Consider the following 23,779-nt stretch of genomic DNA (forward strand, 5'->3'; position numbering starts at 1 on the left):
GGACATACTTCACTAAAGCTTATGATGCGTTGCATTATGTTAGCACGCATTTTTGCAGCGTTGCACAACAGTCAGCACAACAGACAGCATCACAATGCACCAGTGTGAGCTGCCCCATGACATCCCTTCATTTTTTGTCATACTTGCATTACCATCCTTTGAAAAATGGATCGTAACGCAATGCAATGGATCTGGCGTGAATGGGCCTTAAATGTATTTTTAAATTCAAGCAGTTTCAGTATATTAATTTAAACAAGTATCAGGCAATTGCAGTTCCTGTATGGCAGGAGTGGAGTGTGGAAAGAAGCAGCAGCACAAGGACCTTATCAGTTCATGTGCTGAGCACACAGTTTACTATGCAGGTATTCAACTATCCCTAATATATTTGTTTTCAATGCTTATCATCGATTGTGTGGGCGCATGCGAAATACAATGCTACCAGATGAGATGTCAGGGAAAGAATCAGATGTGGGATTAACTATCTTTTTTTCAGAGATCGAAGTTTGTAAACAAAATAAGGTACAATTTTTGATTTACAAGAGGATTCTATTTTCTAGACCTGGTCAGAGGTCCTCGACTCGATTTCTTTTTTGTAACACAGGCAAGGATCTCTGGAAAAGACAGATAAATAGATCCTAACATAGGAATTAGGGTTGCCACCTTTTCTTCAAGCGAAACCCGAACACTCAAGCGACGCGCGGAAATTTTTTTGGGAGAATGAGTGGGGGATGTTGCTTTGCTCAGTGTGAACCATATACCCATAGTTACATAGTATTTGAGGTTGAATAAAGACATTAGTCCATCAAGTCCAACCTATTAGGATCTCATTCTAGGAGTACCCGTACCCCTGTATATTACGGTCCCTTAAGAAATCGTCCAAAAGTTTCTTGAACAATTCCACATTATTTACCCAACAGTGTGATCACAGAAACATTGCCATAAGCGTGTCTAGGAAAGCTCTATCATTAAAATCCTTGACTGCTGGAACTTTTACATTGTCATCAGCTTTATACTGAAACGGTCAAGCTTAAATGAGATGAGTCAATTCAGTCAGGCCCCCCCGATCCCCTGTAAAAACAGGGCATTTTGACAAGTACTTGTCAAAATGCCCCGATGTTTGCGCTATGGTTTTTTTTTCACTTACCTTCGGCACGGGAGGGGTCCTAATTTAGCTGGCCGGCGACTGCCTGAGGTGCCGCATGTGTCGGGATCCTCCGGCAGTCGCCGGCCAGCTAAATTAGGACCCCACCTGGAGCTCCTCCCACTGGACAAGCGCTGACTCGCGGCTGCTCTCCCGCACCGAAGGTAAGTGGAAAAAAAAAACATAGCGCAAACATCGAGCATTTTGACAAGTACTTCTCAAAATGCCCTGTTTTTCCACCCTCACCCTGCAGCGCCCTCAGGCGGCCGCCTGACTTGCCTTGCGGTAGCGCCGGGCCTGAATTCAGTAAATTATTACAACATAACAGGCGCTCTGTTTGGTCAATATAATATTAGTAAAGTTGTAGACCATGTGATCTGTTTAATATGTGCAGTTTTTGTATGAAGCCTCTAGAACAAGTCTATATTGATTCAAGTCAATAAACTTTAAAGGCAAAGGGAGTTGTAGGAGAGCACGGGTAAGCAGTGAGAGAGATAGGCTTGTTATGCCTTCAAACACAACCAATTTATTTGTAGAAAAAGTCTCAGCCCAGAGGCTTATTGATTGGGAAGTGTTTTGCCAAAGTGATAGAATTTCTCTTCAAAGCTGGCCATGCTGTAGTTTCTGCTAAACCATGTGTGTGTATATCATAGAATGTAAGCATACACTTTGCAACCATTGTTTCTTTCATTCTGGCAGTTTCTTGCTATCTATAGAATCATAAGGTGTAACACTATTCATTTCTGAGAATTCTAAAGATTTCAATACCAACCTATTATTATCTTTGAAATAACTACTCAGCAATTATAACTATAGCACTTAAACTACCCATGTATTATGTTACTACTATACTGTATATTGATAATAATTCCTCCAATACTATATTCTACTACAAGTATGAAAGCACAGTGAATTAATAATAAAATATCAGTAATCACTTCAAATTACTCTAAGCGTTCTAACTAACTTTTTGAACTAATGTTCAAAGAAACTCAATCCTTCGTGATGGTTGATGATGGACATTAAAGAATACTTTTTTAACTTTTAATCTATTTAATTGCATTAAGTTGTCATATCTGCCATTTTAAATGTTGTCACATTTTCTAGTGCATGATATATGTCTAATCTGTTCAGTAGTTGTGAGAAATAATTGTGTGTGCTGGAAGTAAATAAAGGATCACTACAGCATGATTTTTTAATAGACGTTTCTTCAAGGTAGGATTTAGCATTTCCACTTACTTAGTAAGTTAGAGAGGCTTAGGCTGCCCCATCACCGTAGTAACTGCCACAAAAATGCTCCTGATGTTTGAAGAGGTCAGCTAACCAGGTCATCCACTCTGGCCTCTCCCTGAGCTAGGCCTGGCAGCCCACAGTCTGTAGTTAGTCTAAGTCTGAGTCTAGCCCGCAAGGTCAACTAATCTGGCTCTGATATAATTTTTTTGAGTCAGTTCATGGCCTGCACCCTCCAGGTGGCCTCTAAAATCGATTATGACCTTTTGGCCTTGTCTAACAGAGGAATAGCATCCAACCTAGGAGAGGGCTTGCATAGGCATGACAGCTTTCTACTGAGTGTTATTAAGGATAGCACCAACCGTTTGGGAAAGCATGGATGTAGGTTTAATGAGATGTGCCATAGAATTACAGACTTCATGAGAAAGCTCTAAGATTTTCTTAACCATTTCCTGGAAAAAATAATACAAATATCCAAAAATGTTTTAACTTTCTAAAAGTTAAAAAAGAGAATAAAAAAAAAACATGTGGCCACCTTATAACACCGTTAAAAGCTTATGTTCGAATAACCTGGTTTGAAATCTGTACAATGGAGGATTTCCAACACAGCTGCTGAACCACTAATATTTTGATATAATTGAAGATGTATTGTGGGGACATAATTAATGCTGAAACGTGTGTGTAACAAAGTACGCTAAGCTTGTCAGCAAGTGAATCATTAGTTTCCTGGGTGGCTCTGTCCCTTCCCATTACTTGAACTTGACTTACTCTTCCGCATACAGATCCAAAGTTCAATTGAAAAGTTTAGTTGTGTGACTAATGTAACAAACTCTTCTCTGGGGTTTGCGTGAGAAACACTGTATACCTCCAAACGCCCCCTTCTAACCAAAAGGTTAACAAATGCATCAATCTGAAGGATTCAAAATGGGTTTTGGATTGTTGTTCAATAGCAAATGTAGTGTAAGAGTATTACTTATGACACTTATGGCACCAGCTAGCTCTAATACTGCAGTAACCTTATTTTTATTTTGAGCTGAGCAAACACCTTGAACAATGCCTGGTTTGCTACACTACGGCTTTATGAAATAATGTTTTAGCCAAGACAAATTAGGCCATTTTCCCTTCCAGAGTGCCTGGGAACATTGTCTAAATAAATTCTCTTATAAACTTCATAGATAGATGAATTTTTACAAATTTAGTGTTTATATAAAATATGTGCTGAGTGTGAGGGCACAACTTATTTGTGAGTAAAATTTCTGTCTATCAGGATGCTACTTTTTGTTACTGTGAAAATGATGATCAGTAGCCAAAGGAAGGAAACTGAAGTTTCTTAAGGAAACAAACACAAACAAACATTTATACTTGATGTGAAGTGGCCACGGGAACTCATGCTAGTACTGTGCTAATCACTTGGTTACCATGCAATATATATTGTATATTACTGTTATAAAGCAATTCAAGGCAACAAGTGAAAACAATACTATCTAGCAAGTACTGCAACTGTGCAAACTCTTGAATCCACTGCAGCTTCAGCACACACGGAACTCTTCAAAGGGTTACTGGAAATGTGTCATGTCGTCTGTGTTCTGTAACTTCCTCTACCTCTCTAGGCTTGTATTATCAATCACAATGAAATGACCAAGGCAGGTAGGAATCTGATTAGTAGCTGTGAGAAACCTCTTAGCACTAATATTTATGTTACATCAGATTTCCTATGTGTGAGAGGCAAAGAGGTGCTTGCAGTGTGTGGGTTTCAGAATATTCCCCTGCATCACACACATGAGTTCTCATGTCACCAGAGTGGGGTGAACTTGTGCACTACAGCAATGCCTGATTCCTGGTCCACCCAATATGCAAAACCACAATTCTGTGCATATTGGTTGATGAATGGAGGGTCAAGTTAACCTTTTTTCACCTCAAAGATGAGGATAAAGTCAGATTAGACATTTAAAAATACACTATCACTAGTAATGTTCTATCTGCTTATTTGGAAGCTGCACTTTGCACATTAGCTCTGCTCTTTGTAATACTTTATTGAAATGGTTAGTTCATATGGCAGGATCCACTTTTATCCCAGCTTGATGATAGATTACTGTCTGAAATGTTCTAGTTCAGTTGATATATTTTTTTCCCCAGGCTTGATGTAAGGTCACCTGCTTTGGTTTGCAGTATATCATACATTGATATAAAGGGTGTTTGGTTGTGCAGACAAATTCTGACTGCCCTCTATGGCCCCTGTGAGATCCCAGAACATCATGAACAGGAATGTTCTGCTCAGCCAAACATTCCTAATAATGTCAAAGGAGAGTGAAAGGTGGAGGGGGTGAAAATTGCAGGCAGCAATGGTGACTAGGGCACACTTTATAACTGTTTTATTGTTATCTCAGACAAGGGTCGGGCTTTGAATAGGCACATCTAGGTGATGTCCCATCTAGGTAACATTACACAGTATAAATATCCTGTCGAACTTGTAAAACAACGGGGGTGGGGGACACTTCTGATGTCAATAAACATAATTTCACACCAACTTTTTTTCCCCAATGTCCTTTGAATCTATAGGAACTGAGAACTATTGGAATAAAAACAAACAACCCATTTGAAACAAACTTTATTTGCAAAGATTATAGCAAATTCTGCATTTGCATACATTTTTCTGCCCTTAAAGCGGATATAAAGTGTTGAAAAAAAAGGGGGGTGGCTGGGGGGTTTAAGCCATAATGTGCTAGTATGCACAAAATATTAACATATTATGGCAGACTTACTTGCCAAAGTGATCCCCTCCAGCGTTGCGCTCCTCCCTTTCTGGTGCTTCCATCTTCCTTTGGGTTTGGAGTCTTTAGCTGACCATACACCTATAGATTATCTGCAGATTTTCTATGGTCTGATGAAAAAAGTGCAACAGATTCCTCCATCTACGCTAAACTGTGTGGATGGAGGAATCTCCCGCTGGGCCAAGCTTCAGTATTGGTAGTCGGGTCCCCTGGCTGTCTAAGTACCTGAACAATCTGATTGGATCCAGGCATTGTTCAAGTGTTTCGAAAGCCAGCGGGGCCGACTAGCAAGATACTGAAGCTTGGCCCAGTGGGAGATTCCTCCATCCACACAGTTTAGCGTAGATGGAGGAATCTGTTGCACTTTTTCCATCTGACCATAGAAAATCTGCAGATATTCTATAGGTGTATGGTCAGCTAAAGACTCCAAACCCAAAGGAAGATGGAAGCACCAGAAAGGGAGGAGCGCAACGCTGGAGGGGATCACTTTGGCAAGTAAGTCTGCCATAATATGTTAATATGTTGTGCATGCTGTTGTGCATTTAACTCATACTTGTCTTATTACATCCTTTTTAATTGCTGGATAGGAGGGTCGGCCTTCTGTTTAGAGTTGTAACAAAAAGGTAGCAAGTTCTGCCTTTTTCTGCCATGGTGGCTGTGGGATTGTCCTTCTATAGTATACCATTGCAGACGACGCATGCAATTTGACTTATAGCTCATTGCAGACATTGAACCACAAAGGCAGAAAATGGCAGTGTATGGAACGCCTCCAGGTTGTCATATTGCAACATTGCGACATTTGAATTGTTTTGACACTGGCCAGAGATTGAAATGGAAGGGTCATTTTTCATAACATTAAACTGTAAAATGTCTTGTTCAGTGTCTGTCTGTAAAATAATTTCATGCAAAAATGTTTTTCCATTAACTAGTCTGTCCAAGGAAACAAGAGACCGCTTGTGCTGACAGCCAGTTAGGGCCTATTCACACTTGTCTGTTTTCTTGCAGTAAATCGCACAAATTTGCTGCAGGAAAATGCATTTCAGGTAATAATTATTTTCGTTCCTATGTTGCTATGTGCTTAAGATTTTAGTGTCATTTTAAAGGAGAAATATAGGGGACCATTCACACGTGTTCATGAGCGCAGCAATGCATGTGCAAAGGTGTGAATGAGCCCCTAAAAGGTATTTTTTTTTCTAATGGGATATTCTTAGTAGTACCTTGTACTGAAAGTTAATACTGACTATTAAAAAAACAAACAATTTTTAAAATCTTTAGATGTGTGTTTCATAAATCAACTCTTATTTTTTCATGAACAATGTAATCTGTATAAATATGATTATCTTCTCCTTAATTTCCTCCACCTGGGGTTTTGTAACCACAGTTGTGAAGTTTTTTTTTTTTTTTTTGGGCACATTCACATTACTCATCAGTCCCATGCTAGTTTTGTTTGAAAAATGCTGGTGTTTGGAGAAAAGGGTTTATCAGATCAGCAGTGTATGATGCGCGCATGCAGGGAAACAAAAGACCAATGCTAATTTCAGTAGTGCTGGCAGTGTGTCATGAGGCCCCAAAATAGGCTGAACAAGGCTTCCCTTACGACTAGAACAAAAATACTGTGTAGTGTAAAGCTGCTAATGCCATAACATCTCCGCCTGGAAAGTGGCTCTTTCATTGTTTGCTGCATTTACACAAACTTTCACTTCATCTTCCTCGTGTAGACTCAAAATTCTTTTGTATTGCTGCAAAGCAAGAAAAATGCTGATCATTTCAGTCCCGAATAAATATTTAATCTATTCTGATCTTCAGGTTTTCTGACAGCTGATTATTAAGGATTCTCATACAATATAGATAGAGTACTTTCTGAGAGTGACATGAGAAATGTGCCTGCTGTACTAGATGGACCCATCCTCCCCTAGCTCCTTATTTTAATGTGCCGAAGATGCCATCACCTTTTTTTCAGGGAAATAATCTCCACTTGATTACAGAAATTTTACAACATGTTGGAAAACATGAACATGAATACTTGGTATTAAAAAAAAGTTAATGTAAACACCACTTGACTATCACAATCTTTAGTTGCAAATATTGGGCCATTTGACCTAGCCTTAAAAAAACCCAACTAACATCAGATATAATTAACCATATTTATTAAAGTGTCTGAAAGAAATGTTGTCTGTGTTGTCCAGAAGGAAAAGAAAAAAATAATAATCGCCTTTCATGTTTCTATAAAATTCACAGACTGTTCTTTCAAGTCTCTCTATACATTAGGGTCAACAGTCCTTTGTGTCCAAGCAATGTTCACGTATTGTTTTGTAATGTGTAAATATACAAACAATATTTAAAGTGTTATTAAACCCTCCAGTGTTTTTGCATATATCTACTGCTAGCAAGCAAGTTTAAACATACCTGTGTCTTTGCCGCGAGCTCCTGTCCGAAGAATATGAAAATTCTCGGGCGGCCGCAAAGCATCTTGGGGCGGGCGCATGCGCCGTTCAGATTTTCGGCCAGGAGACGAGGAGAGACACAAGGTAAGTCTATGGATGCGTGCACCCACATGCAGACACTGTGGGACAGGAAGTGCCAGCAAGGACAGAGGAGTCAGCGCTGGATCAGAGACCCGCAGCGCTGGAGGAAGGGCTGAAAACAACAGGAAAGAAGAAGGAGAAGATCGGATTAAGAGACATCATTTAAGGCAATTGCTTACACTAACATTGGGGGGAGGGAAACATTTTTTTGCCTTTAATGTCACTTAAACCACTTGATGACCGGGGTGTCCAGGCCATTTTTCAGTATTCAGCACTGCGGTACTTTGACATTTATTCCGTCAAGCAATGCTGTACCAAAATTCATTTTATATAATTTTTTGGGGACAGATAGAGCTTTCTTTTGGTGGTATTTAATCACCACTGCGGTTTCTTATTTTTTTACTATATGAAGAAAAAAGTACCAAAAATGTTGAAAAAAAAACTGTTTCCCCTATGTTATGTTATGAAACGTTACAAATAAATAACCTTTATTCATACATTTAGGTTTTGGTCCCATTGGGTAAATAGATACCAAACATGTCAAGCCTTAAAATTGGGTGCACATGTGAAATCGCAAAAAACGACTTACCCCAAATTGCCAGTAGGCGATGCTTTAAAAGCTTTACTCATACCCGCACAGTTACCTCCTCATGTATCACTTGCCCCTCCCTTTTAGATTGTAAGCCCTCACGGGCAGGGCCCTCCTTACCATCTTGTCTTGAATTGTATTGTGATTGTAATGTCTTCCTTATATAGTAAAGCGCTGCACAAACTGTTGGCACTATATAAATCCTGCATAATAATAATAATACTGCTCATCAATTTAGTGTTAACAGTAATTGATGGTCCTAGAACTATTGCTCGCCCTTCGAAGTTGGAGGGGATATTTAACGCGTGGAGCAAGTGTAATTTTTGCACAAATTGTTAGACACATAATCATGGCGACCCCCTAATGTCACCTGGAGACCCCAAAGAAGCTGATGAAGCAGAGATTTGCTTGACTAGCTCCGTCTCAGACTACAGCAGCCGGAGAAATGACATACGGAAACCGGTGTAATACACATCACTTCTGCTTTCGGTGATCAGAGGGGAGAACAGCCATTGAAAGTGTGCTGATCACCCTCTGATAGAGGTATAGAGAGCCGCCATGCCAGTCCTGGGCCAGTCCACGGGGGACAGCAGAGCCCGAGATAGCTGGCATTGGTGACGGAGGGGAAGGCACACTTTTACAACACTGTACAAGTGATCACCGTAGATCCGCCTGAATCCTTGTATTTAACAGCCGTCACTGGCTGATGCTGTAGTCAGCATATAATGTGGCTATATCCACTCTAAATGGCCACATGATCAAATAAACTGTTTGCAATGTTTTTAGAAAAAATATTAAACGACAGGAAAATGTTTTCAGCATTACAGATGTTCCTTTGCTCAAACATCTTAGATTATGCAAGGCAACCAAGCAATGGGGCCCTGAGGTGGTCTCTAGAATTCAATTATGTGCCCTACAAATTCCCTCCATAAAATCTGTCCCCACTGTGTGGCTGGAAAACTTTAGACAATCCTGAAAGGTAACAGTGTCATGTCATGAAAGATATTCCTTATTTATATCACACATTTTTAACACAGTTTCTTATTTGTTGTTTTCCTCACTTGGAAATGTTTTAACTTCCATGAGTTCCAACATAGAAAGTTTTCATAACAACTCATGTCATTGCATGAACCTCAACATATACATCTAAGGAGTCTCAAGCAGAGTTTCATATACTTACATTTTTCAGTTTTGAGCAATATGTGCAACTCTTGAAATGGTGCCAACAATCTAGATAGCTCCAGTATCTCATCACCAAAATGTGCTGTTCAAGGAGGACTGTGGTACCGTGATTGCTGCAAAGGGAGTTTATTATAATTATTATTCTAAAACAAATTACGCCTTGGATTTGAGATTTCCTGCTTTTACTCAGAGTTATATGGAATATAGAAATGCAGAAGAGTCAAAGCTTACCACCTCCTAATATTTTATCATTTGTTCTTTTGAGCAATCTAATTTTTCAGTCGAGAAGCACCCTCCATCTACTCCTTGCATTGGGAACGCAGCTCAGTAATTTATTTATTACGTGTATTTATATAGCGCCGACAATTTACGCAGCGCTTTACATAGTTACATATTCACATGAGTCCCTGCCCTCAAGGAGCTTACAATCTAAGGTCCCTATCTCACATGCATAAATACAAGGGCCAATTTAGACATGAGCCAATTAACCTACCAGCATGTCTTTGGAGTATAATTCCCTGGCACTTCCTGTGTTTGCATGCACTTCATGCTGCTTAAACATGCAGTCCTTAAAGTATGTATAGCCATTTTATTTTTTAATTTTGGATAGCGTAGGAAAGGGTTAGGAAGGAACACAACATCTACAGCAAGTCTTTCTAAGTCGCTCTATGACAGCCGTGAACTAGGTGCTGGTGTGGAAGAAGAGTCCCTGTACATCTGTACAACAGGAAGTTAGAGGAAATCTCTCAAAGTGGGAGAGAATTCCTCTCTTAGACAGCGGTCCCCATTGGAACGTTTACAATCACCGCTCTGGAGTCAACTCTAAAATTTTGGATTTATCCTCATTTTTATACCTGGTAACAATAGTCACCTGGACAGATAGAGGGATAAATCTCCTCAATGGGGACACAGACAACAATAAAAAACATGATAGAGGATTTGACCCTTCCTCACTCTATCCAAAACTATAATACCTTATGATCCTTCTCGCTTCGTCCGGCACCAGAGGTGGGCCCCGGGGCTAATGATCGGCTGAATTGATCATTATCTGTGCCACCTGGTCACCAGGCTGGCAAAGGTTGGGGGCGGAGAAATATGTGGGTGGGTCTAGTTCATGCTAAACACTCTAGGAGTAGGGTTTAGACTATTCATAATAATGTAATGAGCCAAAATAAGCATCATTACCACAAACTACTTAAATCTTGAGATGAAAGGTGAATGCAGGAGTGGTGACACTGATTGTCATTTTAAAGACACTATAGTGGCATTGCCACCCTATTTACAAAAATGCCATATAACTATGAGTTTTAAAAACATCAACGGGTATGTTTTTGCACAAAGGGAGCTCACATAGACATTCCAATGAACACAACAGGATTGTGAGGAAGCACTCTATGACATATTACATTTTCATTTTTGAGTATGCATACCCTTTAAAGTTTAACTCGAGGCAAACACCTAATTTCATAGATGTCAACAAAACATTGATAAGAGATCAACTCTGTTCTCTCCTCCTGCCAGCATATTCCCTATTAGCATATTGGCTAATCGTCTAAGTGGCTCTTGGTGCTGCACCTCCCTCTCTGAGTCTAGACTGAGAGTTGCTGTGTCAGGGATTACACAACGCCTGTATCAAGATAAATTCAGGTACTAGTTTATTGGGGAAATACATTTAATTCTTTTAACCCTTTCGCTGCCAAGCCCTCCGGAACATTTTTCAAATCAGCTGGCCAAGCCATTTTTGAATTTTCTGCAATTTTTTCCTATTGATTTGATTTTCAACTGCTGCATTGCTAGCGTTTGTAAAAGACCCATTAAATAATGTTTTTATATCAGCATGAATGTTGTTACTAAATTGATAACTGAAGTAAACTCCCCTTGCTGTTAACTGTTGAGTGCTGCAATACTCCTTGAACTAGACAGAGATGACAATAGACAGACGGATAGACAGATAGACAGACAGACAGACTGACTTTAGGAGGCCATTTGAGCAGTGTGGGCTGCAGGGTACATAAATCCAGTGAGACGATTGATTCATTGGTGGTCACCTACAGTAATAAGCTGGTTTGTAAAGCTGCACAATTGAAGCTGAGCACAAATTGAAAAAAAATGCCTAAGCATGGTCAAATGCAACCGTAGGTCAAAATGATCAATAGATCCAAAGCCTGACCAAGCTGCAGATATATGCAAATCATGACCTTCCCTGAAAAAACGACAAAAGGCATCCTTGACTTAGGCTCCATTCACACATAGCGTGGAAAACCCACAAGGAACGAAACCGTGCAAACTTTACCATACCGTACGTGCCGATTCCACACATTTGCGGCTGTTACTATTGCCGGAACGTGCGGAATCCGCCGTAAATCTCTGAACGATTCACATGCAGTGTTTTTTATGTTTAGTTCGGTTCCGCGCATATTCGTACAGCGGAATACGCACCGAAAACCGCTCTGTGTGAAAGGGGCCTTATGCTTGAGTTATGTTTGAATTGTCCAGGTTTACTGTTACAGGTGTATATTAAAGTGACAATAAACCCTCAGATTTTTTAACATAAAACAATAGTGTAATGTGTGCCTTACTGTACACAGTTATTCAGTAATAAAATCAGCAAGAATGACTCAATTTGCCAGTCTGTGGCTGCCTCCAATGGTACCACATATACATGGAGCTTGGGACATCATCACAGCATAGTTTTGAATCTTTTCCACCTTGAATTCCACCTTCCTGGCTGCACGAATAAGGACAGGACAGATGTCTCCATGAACATGTATTTAAGGACATGGCCGTAGCGTAGTCTTACTACTTGATGCTTGCATTTTCACATAAGTTTGGGTAAAACCCAAATGAGGACAGGCCATGCATTAACCATCAATATAGGCTTGCTTTATTGGGCTTACGTAAATCAACATAAAAAAGTGAAGTAACCCACGACATTCAATATGCAATCATCTTTTATTGTTCAAAACCATTGAAACATAAAATGTAATTGATTGGTTGTTTGAATGACTACAAAACATTGTTGTTTGCTCTTCTTGTTAAATAATTATAGTATGCATTTAATAACGAACAAATCATTTTGAAGAAAGTATATGTTGTACAAAGCATGTCTTGCTATAATATATAGTGCAGTTTTAAGTATAAAACCAGAAGCAGTGTCATATTTTTCATAGTTTGCCTGTGCTAGTGAACAGAAGGTTTTCCTGCCCCTTTGTTCCTTGTGTCATCCTAGCCCTACAGTGATCTACAGAAAGTGAACAATATTTGTTTGTTACCTTACTAGGCCAAAGACCATATCAGCCAGAGATGGCACCATATCCCCTGGAGGCAGGACACACTGCACACACAGCCAACTTCCAACAAAAAACTTTCTTTATTTCCTCCTGTTTGTAGAAAGAATTATGATGTTTCTGCCCTTCTGCTGATCAGTGAGATTGTGGTGGCCTTCAAGATAGATCCTGTACGTGTGGCGTACAGTATAACAGCGACTCTCTTTCATTCGAGACCCGTGTGTAATAAGCCACCAAAAAGAGGGACAGCTGCAGTTTGGAGCAACAAACAACGCAACTCATTCTTAGAGGACCAAACTTCCTAATTTGCTCCTGGGCAGCTTTGCACAGCAAAATTCTTTATGTTAACACTGTATGTGCCAGTAGCTCATTCACTGCTACAGATTTTGTAGTGCAAGAGACAGACTGCTTTTTTTGCATCAGTACAAAGCTTACAAAATATGAATTTATGTAAAACTCATAACATAGTTTTGGGTGTGTTTGAAAAGCAGCTCATCACATTCTAATCATCACAAATTAATGTTCACAGTTAAACTATATAAGTAAGCCCAATCACTTCAATCACATCAATTTAAAAAAAAAACCCGCCCTTGCAGTGCCACTTTTTGGCACTCCTGGTTGTGGATGGGCCTTCACCATCCTTACATACAATGCAGGACTATGCTCTGCATTGTACTTGATGGCATCCACTCCGGCCAGCATCGAGAGGCTTCACAGGACCTGTCGTACAGATGGAGTGAGTGTGCTGAAAAAGTAGGTTAGTATTACACTTTAGTATTACACTTCCTCTACAGGTATGGAGGATGGAGCAGTAAGGAACAGGGTACTGGCTTGTCTTGCTGTACCTGTGTGTTTGTGGAGGCACACACAGCTTACTAGCACACACAAGGATGGCTCCACAGGACCCTGCAAGGGAAAGGGGCCACCCTATAACAGAATATCAGGGCCAGTGCTCATGAGACCAGCTGATTCTGCAGGAAACTAGAACATTTAACATCAAGGAGAAGCACCCATTGTATCTATACATGTTGGTTAACTTGACATTAACTATATGACTAATTTTCCCAAATTGATAATGCACAAAGGACAAATATTGATTTTTTGGAACACTGTTTTAACAAATACCCTGCTCATGTTTTTATTAAAAGCTGACAAATGGACAAAATGTGAAATAAGGTATTTCTGGTTATTTCATTATTTGATCAAATGGCTTAACATTTTTAAATGAACTTGCTTCACATACTGTAAATCTTTACCTGTGCACAGTGAGTGCACATAGAAAGAGAGACACTGGGGTCTATTCACTAAGCTGCCGAAGGATCTAGCCGTAGCTTCGGCTGATCCTTCGGCCTGCTTCGGCCCCAGGACCCCTTCGGTTCAGTGGAACTGAAGGGCTGCTGTATGGGCTATTCACTATAGCCAGTACAGCTCCCGAAGTTGGCCGAGCGGCTCAGTCAAGCCGAAGGCATATACCTCGGCTCGACTGAGCCGCGGTGAAAGCCGAAGCTGGCCAAATGGCCGGCCATTAACCGGCCGACAGCCTGCTTCTGACAGCTCGGCGGAGCCAGCCATCATCTCACGGCTGGCTCCCGCCACTTTCAGAGAGATCAGCGTCCCCTGGTTACCAGGTAACCAGGAACGCTGTCATTACATACTGAGAGCTGCCTCTCTGTGTTCTCAGTGTGTAATGACAGATGGCGTTCCTGGTTACCTTGTAACCAGGAACGCCATCTGTCATTACTCTCCCGGACGCTCTGGGAGTCTAATATGACTCCCTGCCTGACCGGGAGAGAAACACTTTCTCCCAGAAAGGTTCACTCTGCTCGATCGAGCAGAGTAAATCTTTCCCTGCTCGGTTTTTATTTTCTTCTGACATCGGAGCCGTTGGCTGCCGACAGAATAAAAAAAAAAATCACCATAGGAATGCATAGCTAGATTCCTGTTGGCTATTTCAATTTGCTATTGCACCCGCCCACTGCTGCTGTCAATCAGCAGAGGGGGACCTGAAGTTCTCCTTCAGATCCCCCTCTGGAATCTAGCTATGCATTCCTATGGTGATTTTTTAATTTTTTTTTTTTTTTATTCTGACGGCAACAGAACAGCCGGCCAATAGAAAACAGTTGGGCGGAGTTAGCTGTCACTGCTAGCTCCGCCCAATTTATTTTTTACTACTTTTTAAACTGTTTTTCTATTCTGCTTGGTACCACAGAGGTACCGAGCAGAACAGCCGCGCCGAATGCCGCTTGACGGCATTCGGCTATTTCGGCCTATGAGAATAGGCCGAACAGCAGCGAGTAGCCTGCCTGAGGTTCGAACTCCTTCTGCACTTCGGGTTACCGGAACATGCCCAGCATGTTCGGCCGACCCGAAGCCACCCAATGTACGGCTGATTTCAGCCGATATACGGCTGGAATCAAACGTACCAGCCTGAAGTGAATAGCTGAACAGCGTTCGGCTCACTTTGCTTCGGGACGGTTAGTCACTCAGCTGCCTACGGCAGCTTAGTGGATAGACCCCACTGTGTATTCTACAAACCTCTCCGGCCTGCATGTGATCAACATGATTGTCTGTCTTGGTAATCACACACTGATTGGTTCCAAATCATTCGTTTTTGACCTGTAGCTATCAGTGACAGTGCCGAAAACTATGAGCACGCACAGAAGCGCAATCCTAGTTCTCAGTTCCAATGTACATGAATGTTCTGATAGCACGGGGAACTCAATATAAACTAATATAGCAGAAGTGGCATCCTTTATAAATATTGCACATTTTTTTACAATTACAGTTGTAAGCTCTCACTGGCAGGACCCTCCTAACATCTTGTCTTGACTTATACTGTAAAGCGCTGCACAAACTGTTGGTGCTATATAAACCCTTTATAAGATTAATTATTATTTTTAATAATATAATTAGCTCTCATCACAAAAGAAAATAGTGCCACATACAGTAATTGGATAGTGAATGGGTTTATGACAATATATTTATAAAAGGGTGAAACTTCTTATTAATTAATTTCAAATGTATAATTATATCCCTATAATTACATAAATACAAAGCGCCCTGTTTTCACTTTGGTGACTGAGCGGGAATTTGATCACTGGACATCAGATTTACTTAGCTACTTTTTAAATGTATGCAGGTGCATAGCATTGCATTAGGGATGTCATACTTGCTGGCAGCACCCCACTGTCACATGCTTAAAGGGACAGAATACTGTAAATTCCAGCATCTTTTGAAGATCTGAGTGTCAGGATGCTTGGATTTACTGGAGTAGAAAAGATTCCAGGGGTTCTGGAATTTTGGCAGGTGCTAAAGAATCCTTTCAGCGTAGATCCCCTTCCTGTTTAGAATGTGTCACCCTACATACTCTTATTGTCTATCTGAGTGACATGCATGGGCCATCACTGCCTTGAGGCAACTAGCATACAGTACTGAAGCTATTTAATTTACGTCATCAGTATATATATATATAACATTCTCTAGTAGTTACAGTATAATCCAAACCAGTAGTTTTATATATATACTGCAGTTCCTGAATGTTATTTTTGTTATTAATTAATCTGAAAATTGTTGTAATATACTGCCTTTCAGACAAAGGAAGAATGTACATATTCACTTTTAAATTGCATGCTTACCTTGGGAGAGAGGTGATGCAACTGTTCATTTGCAGGCATTAATGGCTAAGGTTTACGTTATTCCTACTACTCAGTAGTAGGAAATCTAGGAGCAGGGGCTTAATTGCTATACAGATAATTGGCGCATTTTTCTTTCAGGATTGTATGAGAACATAGACTTTTGTGCACCTGACCGCTTAACTAACTAAAGTGTATTCTCAGGGCCGTCCCTTTAATGAGCAGGGCCGGCCTTAGGCCTTTAGGCGCCCTGTGCGAGAAAGCTTTACAGCGCCCCTCAGTGACCACACAATGAGGCATCTCTTTGGATCACAAGGGGATGAAGAGGCAGAGGAGCATGGCATCTCTGATGCACAATGTTTGCAATGTGCCTGCTGCCCTCTTTTTGACCAGAGAGTTTCAGGTTGCTCAGAGCCAGATGGGGAGATGTATAAGGGCCATACACATCTCCCTGCCAAGCTCTTAGCCACCAGGGATCCACTTGCTGGCGTCCCGGTGACGTCAGGTGCCAGGAGCTGGGTTGAACACGGGCAATAGCATCCCAGGTTGCTAAAAGCTGGACGGGGAGATGCAGAGTCTGCAGAGGGCGGCGTCACTTACCATCAGCATCCCCCCTACACTGAATGAGTGCACCACTAGCACTCCCCCAAACCACCTCAGACAACAAAAAGGCTAGATACACCCCTGTGTATACTTATGCTCCTTGGACATGCTGCAGTTTCTGTTTGCCGTGTGCAATGAAGTTTGAACAATGCTCTATGCCTTTGATGCAGATACAGTGAACAAAGTAATGTGTCTTAAGATCCTTCCTGATATAAAAAACTACAATGTGGCCAGCACCATGATTGCTCACGAAGATATGAAAGACGCATGTGCCAAAAAAAGTAGCAGCTCCAAAAAACATGCTGCACTCTTGGAGCCAGTAAGACAGTTTAATTACAGGTAGTTGTCGCTTGGGCAATGCATGCATGGTTGGGCAATGCATGCATGCATGGGCAAGCAGCAACGCAAGAAATTATGTACACACGCATGTGGAGGTGAAAATATGTGTGTCTTCTGAGCATTCTGGGCACCCTGTTTATGGGGTGCTTTAGGAAGCCCACCTGCACATAGGCATGTGTACAGACTAAAAAGGTCAAAAAAAGTTATCCAACTGCATGTGTAGTCCATTCGATAGAAGGTATATGCATAGTTCAAACTAAATGTTGGGAATTGTGCAATGCAGTTGCAATGCGTGTGCAGATCGGCACCAGTGATGTATGTATTCACACCCAACATCTCATTTACTTATTCCTGACATTCTTTATTACAATTCCTTTATTGGTTTGTAACTGCAACCTGCTGTTTTATACACATTACCGTTAGGTGAACCTGCAACTGTCTTTAACCTGTATGACCGTAACAGTTTAAATAGAGAATCAAGGAGGTATGTGTGCTGCATTTACAGTAGCTACAAAGGACAAGACCGCACTTCCCTTTTAAGTGAGGTGTAAAATACTGAGACCTTTAAAACAAGATTGCTATACCCTTAAGGCAGGAAAAATGGACCTTGACAAAAGGTGATTACATGCTTGCAAATCACCCAGCTGCTGCTTTCTTTACTTACCACAGCTTGAAAGAAGATAGTTTTCTCTGTGCAGGAGTTTTTTTTTTTCATGCTCCATTGGGTTTTCCACTTCTTGATCAATTACATCCATTGGTCAAGTTAAATTAACCCTTAAAGTACCAGAATATGCTGCTTCGCTAAAGGAAACCTCGGTGTTCTGGGGATCAAAAAACAATACAGATGCAAGTTTCTTAGTAGTCTTCTTCTAGCACCTAAAGCATTTCCCAGCATTAAAGCTTGGCTGAAACATTTTATTTACACAGCCTTAACAGTATATTTACGTATCAGAATATATGCCAATTTAGGGCAAATAATATTGTTTCAATTATGCAATAGTGATGTGCTTCATTTACTCGCTCATCTCATCCTAATGGCACTAAAATTAAAGTGATATTAAAGAACTCTGGGCACACATTTTCTTAACCCTTGCAATGGGGCCACTGCAAAATATTTGTAAGGTTTTAACCTATTTGAAGTGCTGATGAAATCACTTACAATGGATGTTGCTCACTTGATGTTTAAAAGCTTTTGTTTCCTGCAGAATTAGCTGGGACCCTGAGCACTGGCCCTGATATCCTGTTTTAGGGTGGCTCCATTCCCTTGCAGGGTTCTGTGGAGCCACCCCTGTGTATGCTAGTAAGCTGTGTGTGTCTCCACAAACACACAGGCACAGCAAGACAAGCCAGTTTCCTACTGCTCCCTCCTCCATGCTCCTCCTTCCTCCCTTCTCTTAGCTAGTAGATGGACAGCTGCTGAAGACTGTTCTGTCCCTTGTGATCTTGTACTGGACAGGAAGTTCAGGGAAGTGGAACTGAGAGAGTTGGAGTTAGTTGTTTGGAAACATGATGATTGTCAATGCTTGGGCAAAATACTAAAGAAATACTTTAATGTATATTTGCTTGATCTGCATTCCTTATTAAAAAATGTTTGAGAGTTGAAAACTACTTTCTTGCTTCAGTCACAATTAGAACCCATGGCTTATATGAGTTTTAAATATTTAAAATCGATATTACTGTGTTATAAATTTTGTACAAAAGTAATTTCCTTGACATGTGTCTAAAGCAAAAATGTATTCATTAAAAAAATTATTGATTACATTTTAGATTTTAGAGTAGGAAATTCACACTCAGCATTGTTCACTGTCTAAGAGGGGATTTCCCTACACTTTGGAGAGATTTTATTTTGCTTTATTTGTGTTTTCAGGGCAGGAAGTAAAGGAAATCTCTGAAACTGTGTACAGACCAGAAACAAAGTCCTACAGGAGTTCTAACCATTTCATTAAAAAAACTGCACAGGGCTGGATTAAGCACTAAAGTTATACTAAACTCAGGAGTTAAATCTTAAAAATCCATTCAAGTACCTAATCTATTAACAAAAATGTAGCCACCACTCCAAGTTCACTCCTGTGATGGATCTCATGTTCAGTTTACAAATTTGTATTGAGATTGTAGTCCATCACGGGAGTGAGCTTGGAGCGATGGCTACTTTACAACACACACAGGGACTATGGGGAGCAAAAGTAGCCACCCTCCAAAAGAACAAATACTTCCAAAAGAAAAAAGATCCCCTCCCCCCTTTTTTCCAAACCCCCCCCCCTTCCGGAAGAGCGCCGCCACGGATAGGACTCAGGTCGCAAAACTTTCCAAACACCCTCCAGAAGGAAGGACAGTGTGAGCAGGAATTCAGAGATGATTTGAGGAACTATAGTTGAGTGATACACAAATAAGATACATTTTGGTTAATAGTTAGGGTACTTGAATGCATTTTAAAGCTTTAACTCCTGAGTTTAGTGTCAACAAAATAAGCACATGCATATTGCACCAAGTCAAGGGGGCACAGAGTTTTCCCCCTAGCTATAATGCCCTTGAAGGATAAGTGCACTTTAAAACAATGTGCACTCATTCTTTTTGCTTTATTGCCTTTAGATAACTGATCACACCCTCCCCATCCATAGATGTATGGTTACCGAGACTGCCATGGCTCCGTTGATTATCTACATCCCATGCCCCAAGTTCTCTCTCTCCTGACCACGCCAGTGCATTATAGACCCAATAAATAAATAAACTTCTATAGGGCACATCTATCTTCATCTCCTGGCTGGGAGATGAAGGTAGATGACACATACGAACTTTTTAATTTTTGAAATATTATTTATAAAAAAAAAGTGATTTCCCTTATAATTTTAAATAAAAAGCTTCAATCAGTTGCTTTATTTTAATCCTTACTCAGCCTGTTAAATAAATAAAATTAAACTGTTTTTATGTTATATAGTTGTGGGGTCTGTCCTGGGACAAACCTGGAAGAAAACCGAAGAAGTTTATACAATTTTAAACTTTTATTTAATGTTTAAATTAACTTGTCAATCAGGACCTGGCCACACCTAGTCCTGCCCACTGCTTTCTGGACTGACAGCACTACCTCTGTTGTTAAACCCTCCCACAGCTGCAGTGTCAGGGAGGGGGAACATATGAGACACATATAAAGGGAGATTTGACTCTGACAGGGGAGGTAAATAACATTTTTTGGTAGTTTATGAAACTTGTGCATCACATACTAACTGGATTAGGTACTCATTTAGCTGTTTCATACGGGGACCTTTAGTTGAATCAGTCTTCAGTCTTTGTAACACAAACTATTAGGAACTTGTGATATTACTATGCCATGTGTTGCCCCGTGCCATAGTGATATTACTAGGTTCTATGTCTTAAGAAAAGAGTCCTATGACTGGTGCTTTTTAAAGCTGAGCTCCAGGCGGATATAAAAGATACAGATTAAGGAAGGCTCTTTAATATTGCATACCTAATGCACCTTTTTAAAATCAAGCAGTGTATTTACCCGAATATTACTTGAAATCAGCAGCTTCCCGTCACTCTATAGCAGAAAATAGACTTGGGGAGATAAAAACATGATGATTAATTGGTTAGCCCTTTTGACTTGCTGCATCGGGGTTATGGATGCAATTCCAGGAATACCGCCAGCATCATGAAATTGGTATGTTCTGTCAAATCTGTATGAATGTGATCTGGGAGAGGTACCAATGTGGCTAAATCTGTGAACTCATTAAAGTACTGTGTTGCATGTTATATATTTCTCGGACATACAAAGATCTGCATAGTGGGAGATCTGCCTATCACTGGTTGGACTCTTAGTTTATGCTGTTTTCTTGATCTTCAGAAAATTGTTCACTTATGTAAGAAGAAATATACCAGTTTTTCTATTAGGCATTGTAGGTCCAGCAGTTTTTATAATTTCTTTGGAATCCAGCCAGTGGGAGATGAGGCTAAGAATAGTGAGTTGCTGCAAACTTTCAGAGGATGTGGGCTGTCTATATTAACCCCTGCTACTCTGTGATGGCACGGGCTCTGTGCATTACAATGCTCCCTCAGGGATGGAGAGGTTAATGAAAGCATACAGAAGCAACACATAAACACACATAGAGCGAGTGTAACCTGAAAAGGTAAGCTAAGCATGTGGCCTGAGCAGGTGATAGGGTCTGAGAGGTATTTACAACATGCCAGAGAGGGTAATTAGCACCCAAAGCAGGCTGCAGGAAGTACTTTTGGTCACCTCCAATGAAGAATTTGTAATGAGCTGGAGGGCCTGATTTTCAATGGATGATTTGCCCAGAACAATGGCTCCAAACAGAACGGAGTAAAAGGCTTACAAATGGTAACCTTTGAGGCAGTGGGCTCTTTTCCCATCAGTTTAAATGGTTTTCTAGTTGATAACATTTTAAACTTTTGCATGACAAGTAGGTTTAGTGTAAAGAGAAACTTTAGTGAATGATCGGGGGACGGTATGAATAACAATTTAGCTGGCATGGAGGAAGTGAAAAAATTCCCTAAGTAATATTTCATACATCGCACATTTCAAGCTGCAGTATTTTTTCCAGGAACGATAAACAACTTCTCCCTCAGCAAATGACATGGTATATGAGCTGCTAATAGTCCGCATTATCACACACAGCACTTTCCACAGGTGGGGAAGGATGTACACAGGCAAACCAGTTAGCCAGCAAAACATCAAATGCTATTGCAGAACACAGTATAAATGTTTTCAATAAACTACTTAGAAACCTTTTTATACCGTATGATTGATGTCATTAGTAAGGCCAAATTTGCCATTACACACAGCAGGCCTGTGACTATGGGTGGTAAAGGTAAGAGGTGTTTTTTTTCCCTGCGGTTATTACATGAATAATTTTCTACCAGCCATGGAAAATAAATATAATTCCAACCGATATAATATCATCTAGAAGGTTCCCAGTTATTTTATCCCATCACAAGGGGCATTAAAGGTGTTTGCCCTGGGCCCTCCTGGGAACGAGGCCTACCAATGGGCCTGATGGTAAAGTAACACAGATCGTTGTTCTACTACAGCCTTCTGTTCCCTGGTATCAGGGAAGTTGGCTGTTTGCTTCTAATGCATTATCTTCAACAAACTGCAACACAACTCGCTGGTGGGAACAAACAATGCATTTTATAATGCCTATGCATTTTACTTGTGCCGAAAAAAACAGCACAATGCATGATGCTTAAGCTGGGCATAGTTCTTGATGAAGGCTGGCCCTGTTGGCAGCCTTCTGCCTGACATCCTTTGATCAGAATATTGAAGGGGCCGGGCTGAAAAGTGTTGACTGAGCAGAGACTGCCGCAGTCACTTTTCAGGTATTCCGACAGTGACTGACAGTGACCCCACCCCCCATATAGCCCATATCACCATAACAGGGTCTGCAACTCCAGCCCTCCAGCTGTGCTTTAACTACAAATCCCAACATGCCTCTGCCTTTTTCAGTCTTTCAATGCCTCATGGGACTTGTATTTCCATCCTATGTAGAGGGACTGTTTAGCGTACCTGAACAAAAAAATCCAACAGTATATGGCCAGCTTAAGACAATGGTGGGAACCACACCAAAGGCCTTGTACATGTGAGCATCAAAAGAGATTGCTCATGAGTGTTGAGACCTACTGCACCCAAAAGAGTGTACTAAGACGAATGACTCAATATACATAAGCATTTAACAGAGAATTTGCTTCACTTTATTATTATTATTACATAGAATTTATATATAGCGCCAACAGTTTGAGCAGCGCTTTACAATATAAGGAAGACATTACAATCACAATACAATTCAAGACAAGATGGTGAGGAGGGCCCTGCCCCGGGGGCTTACAATCTAAAAGAGGAGGGGTAAGTGATACATGAGGAGGTAGCTGTGTGGGGATGAATTGTTTGAATTCATACCAGGTTCTTTATAGAAGAATATTGTCTGCAGCATTCAGGATACTATATTGTGTGGCCCAACTGGTGATAGAATCTGGGAGCAGACTGTTTCATACACCTTTGCTAGCCACAAATGCTCAGAAGCCAATTGGCTGGCCATTGAGAGGATACCCCAAGTATTGGGGTAGAACAGGGGGAGGTCCTGTTTCCTGTGTAAAGAGGGCAAAAATGAAGACACCAGCCTGGTGAAGGAGCAGGGCTGAACGCTCTATTACCAGTTAAGAATGCTAGACTCTGAGTGCTGGTGTGCACAAATCAAAGTGTGCGCCTATCAACAGAAGTCTTACCTTCAGTATATGTGTGTAAAGTGACCCCGTTGCTAGTGTTTACAGTAGTAACCCATGCAATGAACCAGATATAAGCTTTCCTTTGTCTGTTCACTCTAAGCTGCTGAAAGTTGACTTATGACTGCGAGCTGGTAGTTACCATAGCACCTTAAAGTTTTATCAAATAAAAGTCAAAATTTCAATGTTATATTAAAGGATATTCATATATGCAGAAATCTCCCCAGCTATGACGTTCACAGACTCGCA

Source organism: Nanorana parkeri, unplaced genomic scaffold, assembly GCF_000935625.1.
Source record: "Nanorana parkeri isolate BGI_ZX_2015 unplaced genomic scaffold, ASM93562v1 scaffold1042, whole genome shotgun sequence".
Lineage (NCBI taxonomy): Eukaryota > Metazoa > Chordata > Amphibia > Anura > Dicroglossidae > Nanorana > Nanorana parkeri.